Source organism: Delphinapterus leucas, chromosome 8 (assembly GCF_059928025.1).
Source record: "Delphinapterus leucas isolate spDelLeu-1000000601 "Yukka" chromosome 8, BTC_Dleu_Yukka2, whole genome shotgun sequence".
NCBI lineage: Eukaryota > Metazoa > Chordata > Mammalia > Artiodactyla > Monodontidae > Delphinapterus > Delphinapterus leucas.
In genome coordinates, this window is record NC_143136.1 from 75,409,460 (window position 1) to 75,422,941 (window position 13,482).

The 13,482-nt window shown below is 34.8% G+C and overlaps 1 non-coding gene across 1 annotated transcript; it reads left to right on the top strand.

Moving 5' to 3' along the window:
• Positions 1-10,487: 10,487 nt before the first annotated feature.
• LOC115802181 (U1 spliceosomal RNA) lies at positions 10,488-10,647 on the top strand. Its single transcript, XR_004022581.1, has one exon. It is a non-coding gene; the product is annotated as a U1 spliceosomal RNA (small nuclear RNA).
• Positions 10,648-13,482: the final 2,835 nt, after the last annotated feature.

Here is a 13,482-nt window from a genome sequence, read left to right on the forward strand (position 1 = left end):
TTAGTCATTTTGGGGGGATCTACTCAAATCATTAATATGCTAAGTTTAGGGGAGAGGTTTTATGACACGCAAATGACCTGATAGCAATCCTGTTGTAAAGATCATATATCTGATTTTCAAAATGTCTGTATTTTTAATTATGAAGTGAAGTGATACATAATTCAAAAATTCACAGTCAAGAATAACAGAAAAAATAGAAAATAAAGTAATTTTCATAGTGACATCTAAATACACTCACTCTCAAACTTTTGTTATATTTTTTGATGTTTCAGATCCTATAAATATCATGTGTTGCAAATTTGATGCTTAATTTGACCATATGGATTTGAGGGTGGGTTTTACTTTAATATTGATACATACATTTATGAAGATTTCTGAAAAATATAAAATCTATTTAATAAGTATTTGAGAACCTATGATGTGCAATTCACTCTAGAGTACATGTTAGAAAACACAATCTTGCCACCAAGTATTTTATGATGTATATCAGAAGTAACATTTTTACATATTAATTATAAGAATAAAGTCAGCGGCATAAAAGAATGAAAACCTCAGCTCTTAAGGAAAGAAGTCATATTTAATAGAGGATCAGAAAATGCTTCATGGAGAAAGTTTTATTTTAGATGAGGCTGAAGTTCAATTCAATTAAACCCAGGAAGCATTTATTATCATCAACTATGATATGATCTCTGCTCGGAGGGAGCTTATAATCTAGTTGCAATAAGGACACATTGGAAGGGACAACAAATTCTATGTGAGCTGTTAGGAAAAGCCTTGTGAAAGAAGTCACATTTGACCAAGATCTTAATTAAATGAGATAAAGAGGGGGAGGAGGAAGCATTCTGGGATGAATGAAAAGCATAAGAAGCGTAAGAAAAGAGAAAATATTAGGGTGTGAAGGAGCATGTATCTTCTGAAAAGAGAAGACTTGCCAGTGTGGCTGAATCATGGGAAACTGCAGCACTGTGATAGCTGGTGAAATAAGAATGGAAGCTGAGCTTGAAGCATCTTGTATGTCTGACCAGCCAAGTGACATCTGTCCTGATTTCTTTTCTCCTTTTTCTTTTCACCTTTTTCCCTCCTTTATTTTTTCTCTCTCTTCCAGGAAGATACCCTTGACAGTTTTGCAAGAGCTCAGTTAGAATGGGAAGAAAGAGAAATGGAGAGATTTCACTTCAGATTGAGGCAAAGTCAACTGCTGGAAATAGGCTGAGTGCAATCTTAACTTCTGAATGATATTATGCCCCTGACAACGTTTGTGCTTAACAATTTCCATTGCATTCTTTACTTTGTTTCCAATTAATGAGACAGTACTACAAAGTAGAGATCTTAAGTGAGAAATTTAGACGATAGTCCTTGTAGCTAAGAAAATCGACACCTTTCTATTCCCAAATTATGCAAATTAATTTTAGGGTAAATTAAGTGCCCAGGTTATTGTTCTGCCTCCATTCTGCTTTATTTCGTAAACAAAACTTTATTGAGTAGGAAGTAACTTCTTTTTTAAGAGCTTTTTTTTTTAACATCTTTATTTCTTTATTGGAGTATAACTGCTTTACAATGGTGTGTTAGTTTCTGCTTTATAACAAAGTGACTCAGCTATACATATATCCCCATATCTCCTCCCTCTTGCATCTCCCTCCCTCCCACCCTCCTTATCCCACCCGTCTAGGTGGTCACAAAGCACCAAGCAGATCTCCCTGTGCTATGTGGCTGCTTCCCATATATATGTACATGCCACTCTCTCACTTTGTCCCAGCTTACCCTTCCCTCTCCACGTGTCCTCAAGTCCCTTCTCTAGTAGGTCTGCCACTCTTTGGCTCGATCTATTTCCTGGCTGTATCAAATTCTGCATGTCAGTAAGGAGAAACCACAGCAAATAAAATTAATTTTATTCAATTTTATATTCTTTAAAAAAACTATTTTTTTTGGTTTGGCTTTTTTCTTTCTCTTGCAAATAAGCTTTTACTTAGAAACGAGAATCAATAAAAATGTGCCAAAATTTTAAAAATATTTAAAAGAATCATATCCTCTCTAAATATACTTCATGTTTATACCAGATGTAAATATTTCTGATTTAAAGCAATGTCTTCGTATTACTTAGAAAACCTATGAGAAATATCTTAATCATTAACTACATAAAGCAGTTACTCTAGAACAATCATATTGGGAAATATTATGTTTCAGATATTTTTTATTCTGTATTAATTCTGCGTAAAAAAAAAATGTTTCATCCCTTCCTTGGGAAATCTGCAAAAGAACAATACTGGGAAGATGTATTTCCAGGAACTAGTGTAAATGAAAAAATGAGAGAAATAAAACAAAAATATATACTTTACCAACAATGTTGATTTATCTCCTATTTCTAAATACTTATTGGCAAATTAACTTTGAATTTGACTAAATTCTAATGAAGGCTAAAATTGTAGAAATACTAACATCAGCAGCAAAATGGGTGATCTGACTCATGATGGGCTAAACCAAGTTTTTTAATGCTCAAAATATTTAGAAATTTTAGAATGTTTAGAAGAATGTTTTATCTGTGTTGTGTACAACCAGGATGAGGTTAGCAAGACATTTTAGTACATTGCTTTATCTAAAAACTTGACTCTGACTATCTTCTAGAAGTTTAATTGGCTATTCTTTTTATAAAAATCAAAAATGGAATTTAAAAAAATTCTCCATTGCCTTAATCAATCAGCCTTTCTAATATCACAGAACCTACTTGATCAGCAAAGTCTTCGCATCATCTAACCCAAATCCCTCCAGGCAAAGTTGAAAGTTCAAATTCAGTTCCATATATCAATATTTCGCTTTGTGATATAAAGTTATGGAACATAGCATGTGCCCTCCTGTAGAAAGAGTTTTGGGGACTGGAATCGACACCAAAGGTAAGGGCCGTATTTCAAAACTGAGTTTGCCCTAAGAAAGACGTCACATAAACAAGCATATAAGTTTATTACTTTAGAGCCCACTCCTCATTTTTCTTAAAAAGCCTTCATTGTACAGAGAAAAATGTGTCAGTATATCCTTTAAGTCTAGTACAGCAACACTTTCACTGGAACACAAAGGACTGCATTCGTAGTCTGAAGTTCCTTCTCATTTCAGTAAAGTCTCAGTGTCTCTCGGCAGTTTTCAATTTCATTCCTTGGTTACCTCAAAATTCTTGAAGTTTCGCTCCTAGATTTTCTGTGCTTTCCTTAGGGCAATAACCTCATCCCACAATGAAAGGAGGTGGAACCTACTGATTATGGTCATAGGTTGGTCATGGAAACTGGGCAAGGAATAAGGAGTAAGGAAGAATGAGGAGTTCAAGACAATTCTGAGTGATGGGGAAGATGAGGTGCTATTAATAAAATTAGAAAATTAAGAAGAAAGCATGCTTGAAGAAAGTGGTAAATAATAAAGCAAGATTCTATTTTACTTTGAAATTTATGGCTTGATGGTTTGCTAACCTTCATGAGAGTGGTTTTGGCCCAGTTGTGAGAAGCAATCCACATTTCAGGAGAGTAGAAGTTGGTGGATGATGAGATGTGCAGTAGAGATGATAGAGGACAATTTTAAATACTTGGCAGCAAAGGTAAAACCGAAGATAAAATGATGTCTTGAAAATGAAAAGGGAAAATTTTTCTAGGGCAGAGAAATCATGCCTGGGTTGAAACGCTCTAGAAAAGTGAAGGGCAAGCAAGTTCAAATGAAAGAAGCATCACTCTCTTGAACAAAGACAGAGACTAAAGGCAAGGGGAAAAAGTTGAGGTTCTGAAGTAGAAAGGGGTGCTCACAGCAGATAAACTCCATCTTCTCATGAAATAGTAGCCAAGGCAATTTGCAAAAGTGGGCTATTCTTTTGAGCAAGGTGGAGATTGTTTCAGAGTTCCTCTCTCTCTTTCTCTCTCTCTCTCTCTCTCTCTCTCACACACACACACACACACACACACACACACACAATGTAAAAAGAATCCTGAGAAGTAGTGAGAGCCTGGCTATGGTTTAGTAGAGTTATTCTACATTTATTCTTCCAAAATACCCTATTAGAGTAGGGTTTCAATTTCTAATTGTTTTCTCCATTTCAGGATTTTGATTCTTATAATAAAATTTTAAGCACTGTGTCAGATTTAATGTGTTTGAGGCCATTATGTGCCAACTTTGTAAAATTTTTCCTTATGGTGAACTGAAACTTTCCTCTCTGTAGCTCTGGAGTTAATCTGTCAGAAAAAAACCCTACTCCCTCATTAGGAGTCCTTGTCAAATGCTATTGCATCCTTCTTTGCTTTCAAAACTCTAGACTAAACACTTTCTTTTGTTAAATAATTTCTGATATCATTGAATTTCTTTCATCTTCAATGAGAAAAAATTACACATTATTTTGCCTGAGAACTGAACATACATTTAGAAATAGCTGTTAGCTCAAATAATATAAATTATTACAAATAAAGACCTATTGCTTGATTTACTTTCTGTTTTGTGTATGTTTATATAAAAATTGTTCTATTTGGCTAGAACTCTGTTCAATCAATTTACATAAATCCATGCTAACATTTCCAAAGATAGAGTGTCATGAGGATAATATGGAGGCAAGGAATCAGTAATAAGATTTATAAAAGACCTTGAGAAAAATATTCAAATATTTTTATTATTTGGAATTTTTATTCTTGATATTAGGAGGAAATGGACTATATATTAATCCCCTGTGAGTAAATTTATTCCTGGAGTGGGGTTGGCATACTTTAGAACAAATGTGCGTATTTCTTATTCTCATTGCATTTTTCCAGATGATAAGAAAATGATTGGAAAATTACTTTTTATGGTTGATATCCTAGCTTTATTAGCTTTTTCCCAATGTTATAGAGTAAGTCCACATGTTTATGAACATTTCCTCTACTGTGAGTGCCTATATTCATTAAAAAGAAAATATTCATTAAATTATACTCCTCATATTATGTCTAGATAAGATTAATTCACTTATACAATATGATAATATTATTCTTCATAGATTGATTTCTTTATTGACCACCATTTAGATTCATTAGTTATTGATATACATGTTAAAATGTGGGAACATTCTCATATGTTATAGGACTGTTTTTCTTTGAAATTTAATGTAAATCAGAAAATAACCTTCAGAGAGTGCAAATAAGAGTATGCATATAAAAATTATTTGTATACTATTAGCTTTGAAATCATTGCAGCTGGCTTAGAAATGTTGGTAGAACTACAAAACTATCTACTTGTTGAGTCAATAAAATAGTGTATACCCAGTATTCAGTCCATTTTCTACATTAAAGCTAGTCTAAATATTAATGAAAATTGCAACAGAGAGAATTGCATTAGTTTCTGACAAGATTATAGACTGCAAAAGGAAATTTACAATCACTTGTCATAGCCTAGGCCAATTCAGAATCCCGAAACCCTCTGTCTTGTCAAGGGTTTTACCTTAGGCCATATATACCCTTCCCACCTGCCACATTTGCAGTAGGAATCTTCAGAACAGATTTATTAATCCTTCAAAAGCTTCCACACTGGCATAGTCTACACTGATTATCTAAAATGTTCAGAACACTGAAAAAATTAACCATTACCAGAGTGAATTTCCCCTCCTTTCTTTCCCCTTTCCAACCTAGAAGTGGGATTGAATGGAGAATCCAATCTTTTAAGCTCCCCCCTTCAAAATAAAATCAAACTAGTATATTGAGATAATTTAAGCTGGTTCCAGGAAAGCAAAATTAGGGTTGTAATGTACTGTTTCAGAAATTCAAACCTAGTCTGAATTTTTCTCTTCTTTAGTGTACTGAGAAGTTAATGCATATTTAATTGTCTATGATTAATTCTAAATAATGTGTTATTTCAAATCCAATCATTCATTTGATTTACATTCTCTGGCATTTTCAGCTTTGCTTCTGTATTTCTTCCCCACTTTCCTTATCAGTGGTCTTTTTGAATATATCCCACCCCAAATTAAGATTCTTAAATTCCACACAGCAGTTGCAGCTTTAGTTTCTCTTCTATTTGTGAGAAGTGTTAATGAAATGTCATTAATTCTTTCAATTGTAGATTGATATTGCTTAAAATGACCTACGATTCACTTACTTTGTGCTAAGGATTGCTCTAAATTCTTTGTATAAGTAGTTGCTTTAATTCTCAGAACAACCCTATGCAGTATTGTTATTATTATTCCAATTTTACAGATGGAAATTGTGGCAGAGTAACTTACTCAAGGTCAAAGAGCTGGTTGACAGTAAAGAGAGAAATTTTAAGTAGTGTAGCTCCCAATTTCTGTACTCTTAACCATAGACACTGCTAGATTTCCATAAAGTAGTAGTTTTGGGGGTCAGGGCCAAAATTTTATTCCCAAATCAGATCAGTTATTCTATTTTTTTGTAAAATTCACTTTTATGCATAATGGTTATAGAATATGAGATTTTGATAAGTCTAGTAGAGAAAGATTATCAACTTTGAAGTCAGGTAAAATGGGCTTAAAGTCTCATTTTTATAATTAGCTTATTGTATGACTGATCTTGAACATTCTTAATTTCTCTGACTCTATTTCTTCACTATTATGAGGACTAAAATAGTGACATATAAAAAGTGACCAGCACAAAACCTGGTTCACAGTAGATTTTCTCCCTTTTTCCTACAACAAGGAGGAAATAATCTATTTTCCTTTTTCTCTGTTATTTCATATAGGTGTAGAAGTAATTGATATCCTTGGTCTAAGGCTGAAAAAAAAGCTGGGCATTTTATATACTGATATGCAATATTTAAGGATTTACGCTTCCTATTTTTCCGTCTATGAATTAATTAGCTGTGTCACAATAGAAGCACTCTCCCCCTCTGCTCCAGAGTTTTATTTTGCCTTCTGAGGAATGAAAATTTATTTTACAGGTATCAGTAGAACCACAGATGAGAGAGGGAGAAAAACACTCTCCACCATTTCACAAACAACCACTGCTTGCCATATTTTTGGAAAGTTTGTTCTTCCTTTGTGGGGAATATAAGTAGCCGGTTCAAGTTACATGTGTTTGGTGAAATGCTTAAATAAACTCTTTTAAAACTGGGGATTATGTCTGTTGATAAAGCACTCTTGTGAATATTTCATTGAAACCTGGATTACCTTTTTTTTCTTAACTCATTTGCCTTTTCAGACATACCATAAGGAAACCTATGGAACTTTTGAAAATGGAGAAAAGTCCTGTTGATCACTGACAGTACATTTTGAGTATTAATATATGTGGCCAGTTTGAAGGAGTATATCTGCTGTTAATCTGGGCTTTGCTTCTTGTGTTAATTTCAGGTACTAAGGCTACAGTACAATATGCTGACTATTACTAACAATAAGCCTTAGTAAAAAATGATTACTTGGTATCTCATTAATATGACAGAAGATTACAGTAAAGCTGAACTTACTGACAGTAAGAATAGACAAATGGAAAGAATAAGTCAGTTAAAAGGTGAATGATTTTTAATACTTTCTAAAGTATTTGTCAAAAATGAAATGTGTCTGGAATGGAAATGTTGCTTTGCTAAACATTTGTATATTGCCACGAAGTTATTCAAGTGTCTGTATACATTTTGGAAGTATTTGAATTGTATGTCAAATTCAGGTTAGTTATGTGTTAATAATGTAAGTGTCAACAAGAGATATTAGCAAGACCCAGGAAGAAGGCAAATGTTACACTTACCTTGTGCAGTGTTTTTGTTGTTTCTCTTTGTATCACTTATATAAGTTTCAAAACGAGTGCAGAATCACTGAAATGATTCAAACAACATAGAGAAAACTGAGCATATGAAAATTAAAATAGACCTAGAGACTCTTTCCTTTTCTGACAAATTTACATACTACTAATTCAATACTTAGGGCTGATGCTAAGAGCTTAATGGCATTATCAGTTATTTACTATAACCATATTTGGGTTTGCTTTGTATAAAACAAATTCCCAAAATAGCTCCTCTGAAATCTAAAGTTCACTATCATTTATAATATCGGAAAATGAGTTGTTTTTAGCCAGTATCTTTTCCCTCATATTTTATTTTACATTTCATTCACCCAGTTTCACTGTCTGGTGATGATCATCTGTGTAATATATGTTAGGAATTTTCACTTGAAGGACCATGTATCTTTAAATGTCTTCTCTTTATTCATCCTAGTTCTAACACATGTAATTTCCCTTTTAATTTGACATCATTTAACGGCACATTACACGTCAGTGATGTGATCTGTGAATATTTACAATGTTCATGTCATTTTTATTTTCTAATCCAATTCAAGTAGCTCTGCTTTTTATGACATCATGAATTCTTCAGTCTTTTTGGTCTTTTTGGGACTAATTATTCCATTAGTTCCTTTGAACTAGCTCTGTGTTGTCAGTCATTTCTTTCCTTTTGATCATAAGACCTTTGCTGCCCTCCTTTGCATGTACAGTCAGTTGTAGGTCTATGCAACCAAGCTAAGAAGTTAAGTACTAAGTCCTCATCCTTGCAGACTGCTATTCCCAATCATTTCTGTACGGAAGGCACTTTGTAGGTAAATCTTTCTATTGTAAAACCATGGCTTCTAACGTTCTTACATACTGAAAACACATTTGGATACATTTTTAAAAATATCTTTTATAAAGATAGTAAATATTTTATGCAAAATACTTTCACTTGCTAAGACAGAGATTTAAAGAAAAAAAATGAGTAAAAAAATAACCAGTAGAAAAGCAGACTAAATTTCACTTGTTGCAGTATTACATGACACATAGTCTATGTTTATTTTTTAACGCTGGTTTGGGCAGAATTACAAAATGTCTTAGATTCAACTTTTGAAAAAATGTAGTCTTTCCTGGTACTTTCCATATCCATTTGCCTGCTAACTTATATGAGAGTTTATAGATGTGATTAATTTTAAATAGCATAAAGGCAAAAGAAAATTTGGAGTGATTTAAGCATGATTTTGTCTTTAACCCTCTTGTTTACTAGGAACTTTTTTTTTAACATCTTTATTGGAGTATAATTGCTTTACAACGGTGTGTTAGTTTCTGCTGTATAACAAAGTGAATCAGCTATATGTATACATATATGCCCATATCCCCTCCCTCTTGTGTCTCCCTCCCTCCCACCCTCCCTATCCCACCCCTCTAGGTGGTCACAAAGCACTGAGCTGATCTCCCTGTGCTATGCGGCTGCTTCCCACTAGCTATCTATTTTACGTTTGGTAGTGTATATATGTCCATGCAACTCTCTCACTTTGTCACAGCTTACCCTTCCCCCTCCCCATATCCTCAAGTCCATTCTCTAGTAGGTCTGTGTCTTTATTCCCGTCTTACCATTTCCTCTGTGATGCTAAGGAGCTCTGCTGTCTGTTGCTGCCCTCTGTAGTGATGACTAAGAGAGCACAAGATCAGCTTTGTTAAACGCGGTAGAAATTGACTCTAAAAACTTTCTCCAGAATGCAAATGCAGCCTATTTGAGATTCACATATTCTCTGAAAATAAAAAGCCAATAGGAGTATTTTTGCATTTGAAGAGTTCTTCCGCAAGTACTAGACACTGAGAACATAACCTGACTGCTTTTTTAGGTATCATTTTAAAATATTGCAATGTTATTTATTTAGTCTGATTGAAAGCACCACCACGAATATTTATATATAAACTAAAGTTAACCTAATATATTTTTAAAAGTAGATTTATGATTTAAGATTTCAGGTTGGATGGCAATGGCTAAGAATAGTCCAGAATTTCTGCCTTTATAAGCCAAACAATCTTACATTAAGCCATTTAATTCTCCATGAGGCTGTTTCCTTATCTATCAAATGGAGATAATTTTAAAGCTAAACTCTTACAAAGAATGTAGTTTGTACTCTACCAAGCTCTACCCAAATAACAAGCATGGTTATTTCCTTATTTAGATTTAGTCTGATTTAACTATGAAATAGTTAAAATCTGTTCCTCCCTTCTCATTCTACTCCAAACGTTGATCCCACTGCCCCTTCTTCTGGGAATAAGGTTAGAGAGGATTAGTCCAAGGGACAGGCAGTTGCTGAAATCAGGAGGAACTTAACAGGACCTGGGTAGTGTCTAGGAAGAGACAACGGAAATGTGCCCTCTTGAAAAGAAGGCTGGATGAAGCTAAACAGGGATTAGGGCCCTAGCTAAGTGGCCTGAGGCTCAGGGCAAGGGATTCTTGGCAGGAAAACTCAGACCCAAGCACTACTGTAAAAATAAGGCCCTCTTTGCTAGAGTTAGGGTCAGTCCAGAATATGGTGGCCCTTTGAAAGCAGAGCTAATTTCAGATGATGTCTCTTTTAAAATTCTTTTATATTACAAAGTCTGCAGATGTGAGTTTGTGTACTAGCTTTGCCATTTACTGGCTGCCTTGTCTGGCCATTCCAGAGCCAGGTTCTTCAATTTCTCTGAGCCTCAGTTTCCTCCCTTGTAAAACTGGGGATAATCGTGAAATAATATGGCTAAAACTCCTGATCTAATGTCTATTATTAAAAATAGTAGGTATTTATACTTACCTGGCAGGGGAGATACCATGATCATGAAGATGGTTTTCCCAGGGCAAAGCTTATCCATTGCACTCCAGATGTGCTGACCCCTACAATTTCCCCAAATGTGGGAGACTCGACTGCATAATTTGTGGTAGTGGGGGACTGCGTTCAGACCAAAAAAGTAGTACTTATTAAAAGTTAACTGAGGGCTTCCCTGGTGGCGCAGAGGTTGAGAGTCTGCCTGCCGATGCAGGGGATGCGGGTTCGTGCCCCGGTCCAGGAAGATCCCACATGCCGCGGAGCGGATGGGCCCGTGAGCCATGGCCGCTGAGCCTGCGCGTCCGGAGCCTGTGCTCCGCAGCAGGAGAGGCCGCAACAGTGAGAGGCCCGCGTACCGCCAAAAAAAAAAAAAAAAAAAAGTTAACTGAGTCTACATCTGGTCAGGATAAGAGCAGGAATTGGATAGGTCAACCTGAAAGTAACATCAATGACTTTATTTAAGAGGAACCAAAAGGGGCCATGAAACTCTTTTCTGTGTTTCTGGAATTATAGGACATATGTGATTGTCTGTTCTATATATTTCCACAGAAGAGAACTCTGGAACTCACTGTAGGAAATTGACATGTGGCCAGGGCTCAGCTCCTGTACCATGCTTTCTATGAGTCAGTCGCCATATTCATGCTCGTATTGGCTCATAATTCGATTTTTCAAAGATACCATTCCTACAGTGCAAGTACTGCCTAAGTCTTACTGTGATTCCAAGATGTGTTTACAGTTTGTGGAGGTAGCTCACATGATTAACATTTCAATGTTAAGAACCAATTTGCTTGCCTAAAGGATAGGCGGTATAATTAATTTTGCCTCTTTTTTCTGTTTAGTGGCATTGCCACTGCGAATTTTTATAGAGTTCATATTTAACTTTCAATGTGTGTGGGGAGAGCATTTTCAAAAAAAAAAAAAGGTTATTCAACGGACCACACATCGTTTTTATTTCTCTTAGCTTAAAAAAGAAGTGACCAATTTTATGAACTCACTTCAACATAGTCACTACTCAAAATGTTGGATGAGGAAAGGGTGAGGGTTTTGGGGGGTGATTGATAAAGCCACGATTCACCGGCCTTCTTAGATTGTCTCAATTTTCTTTTGAGGACAAAAGAACACATTAAACGTTTTAATATTTAAACTTTCATAAGTAAAAGTAAGAAGTGATTTCTTTAACAATGTTCAAAGTGAACTTTGGAACTGATAAAAGTAAACATATGGGCCCTGGAGCCAGAATATCTGGTTATGAATCCCAGATTTGCCACTTCCAAGCTGTGTGACATTAGGCAAATGTCTATGCTTTTTTGTGCTTTGGTTTTCTCCACTTTAAATGGGACGAATTACAGATCTCACAACACTGTGTTGTGAGGAGTAAGCAAGTTAATACATGTGAAGCATCTACCTATATCTGTAGGTTTACAGGGAAACAAAATAATACAATGTAAATCCAAGGTTTAGAGACAGTTACAGTAACACAAAACAATACGCAGGCTTTAAAATTGTTGTCCAATTAGATACGTTTTTCTTTGAATAATTATAATAGGGATATTTACTATACAAAGTCCATAACATGGTAATGTTATTTAGAAGTCTCTGAAGTTTTTTTAAGAAAAAATTGAGCCATAGACTACTAGCAACACCCTCCATCTCTACCACCTCAGGGTTGCTCCTTGGCTGTCAGGTTGTTCTTCAGTCAGAACATTTAGCAATTTGATGGAGAACGTCTCCATTTTCTAGGTGCATTTAATAAAATATGTATTTCTAAGTCCTGTGCATGTTACATTATTGGTGACTGGATACTTGTAAAAAGTTAAGGTGGTTGTTGGTAGTAGGCCTCCTTGGTGATGGCTCTTATTTTTTAATGCCTTCTTTTGTAGTGTGCAATTTAATCGATGTTTTAACTGTGAGTCAAAAGTACGTATGTTATGAATTCTCCTTAAAGGTTTACGGTTTTTTCTTTTACTACTAATATACAAAATGACTATTTTATGTCTCTAATGATTGTGCCTCAGTAGCCCAATACAACTACTAATAGAGAACTACATGGTCTGAAATGAGCTATAATATAATTATTTCTATCCCGGGGTTGTGGGTAATTCAATCTTCAGTGCTGAGGTACTCCGTTAAACATGGTGGATTTACACACCCACAGTCTTAGGTATGTATCTAAAGAGGCCAGCTGGTATCATGAATAATAATCATTTCATTTTGCTATTTATCTAGTGAAAATCTGGTTTCTGAAAGCCTTATATGATTTTTCTCAGGTGCTCAATATTAATGAAGGAGAGAAATTTATATGAATTACCTAGACTTATAGGTAATTGAAACAGAGTCTGCCAAAAGTAGAAATGGTACTTCAAAGTTTGTATTTTAAAATTTATTTTTTTCCATGTGAATTTACTGAAAAGCTATTTCTCAAAACAGTCTCACAAGCAGCTAATGCTTGTTGTTTACTGAAATTTGTACTATATTATATATTCTTGGTAAGTTAAGTACAATAATAAATACCACATGAATGATTGAAATAGAATAATGGTGATATGCTTTGACCTTGTTTAAAGAGTTATTCTGTAGTTCCAGTTTACATAGCCTTCTACTCTTTTTTGTACTACTCTGTAATTTCAAGAATTTAGAATATTAAACTAGCTTTGCTGCTAAAGGAAAATTGAGACTAACTGCTGTGGTTACACATTTGTTTAGCAGCAAAGTTGCTAAGCCACAAGAGCTGAAGCAAACACTGAATCATGAAGACTATTAATTGAGATTGACTATTAATTGAGCTTTTTCTACCCCAAAGCATCTATTTGGTAAATATAGCACAAAGTACTTATAGATCCAACTGGCTTAGAATATTTTTTCCACCTCTGCTATGGTGCCTGAAGTATCTAGAATTAGAGATATTCCTCTGGGTTCAGGCATTATCACAATTGTTACCTGGAAGGTTAAACTGTTACTGCACATTGGCCTACGAA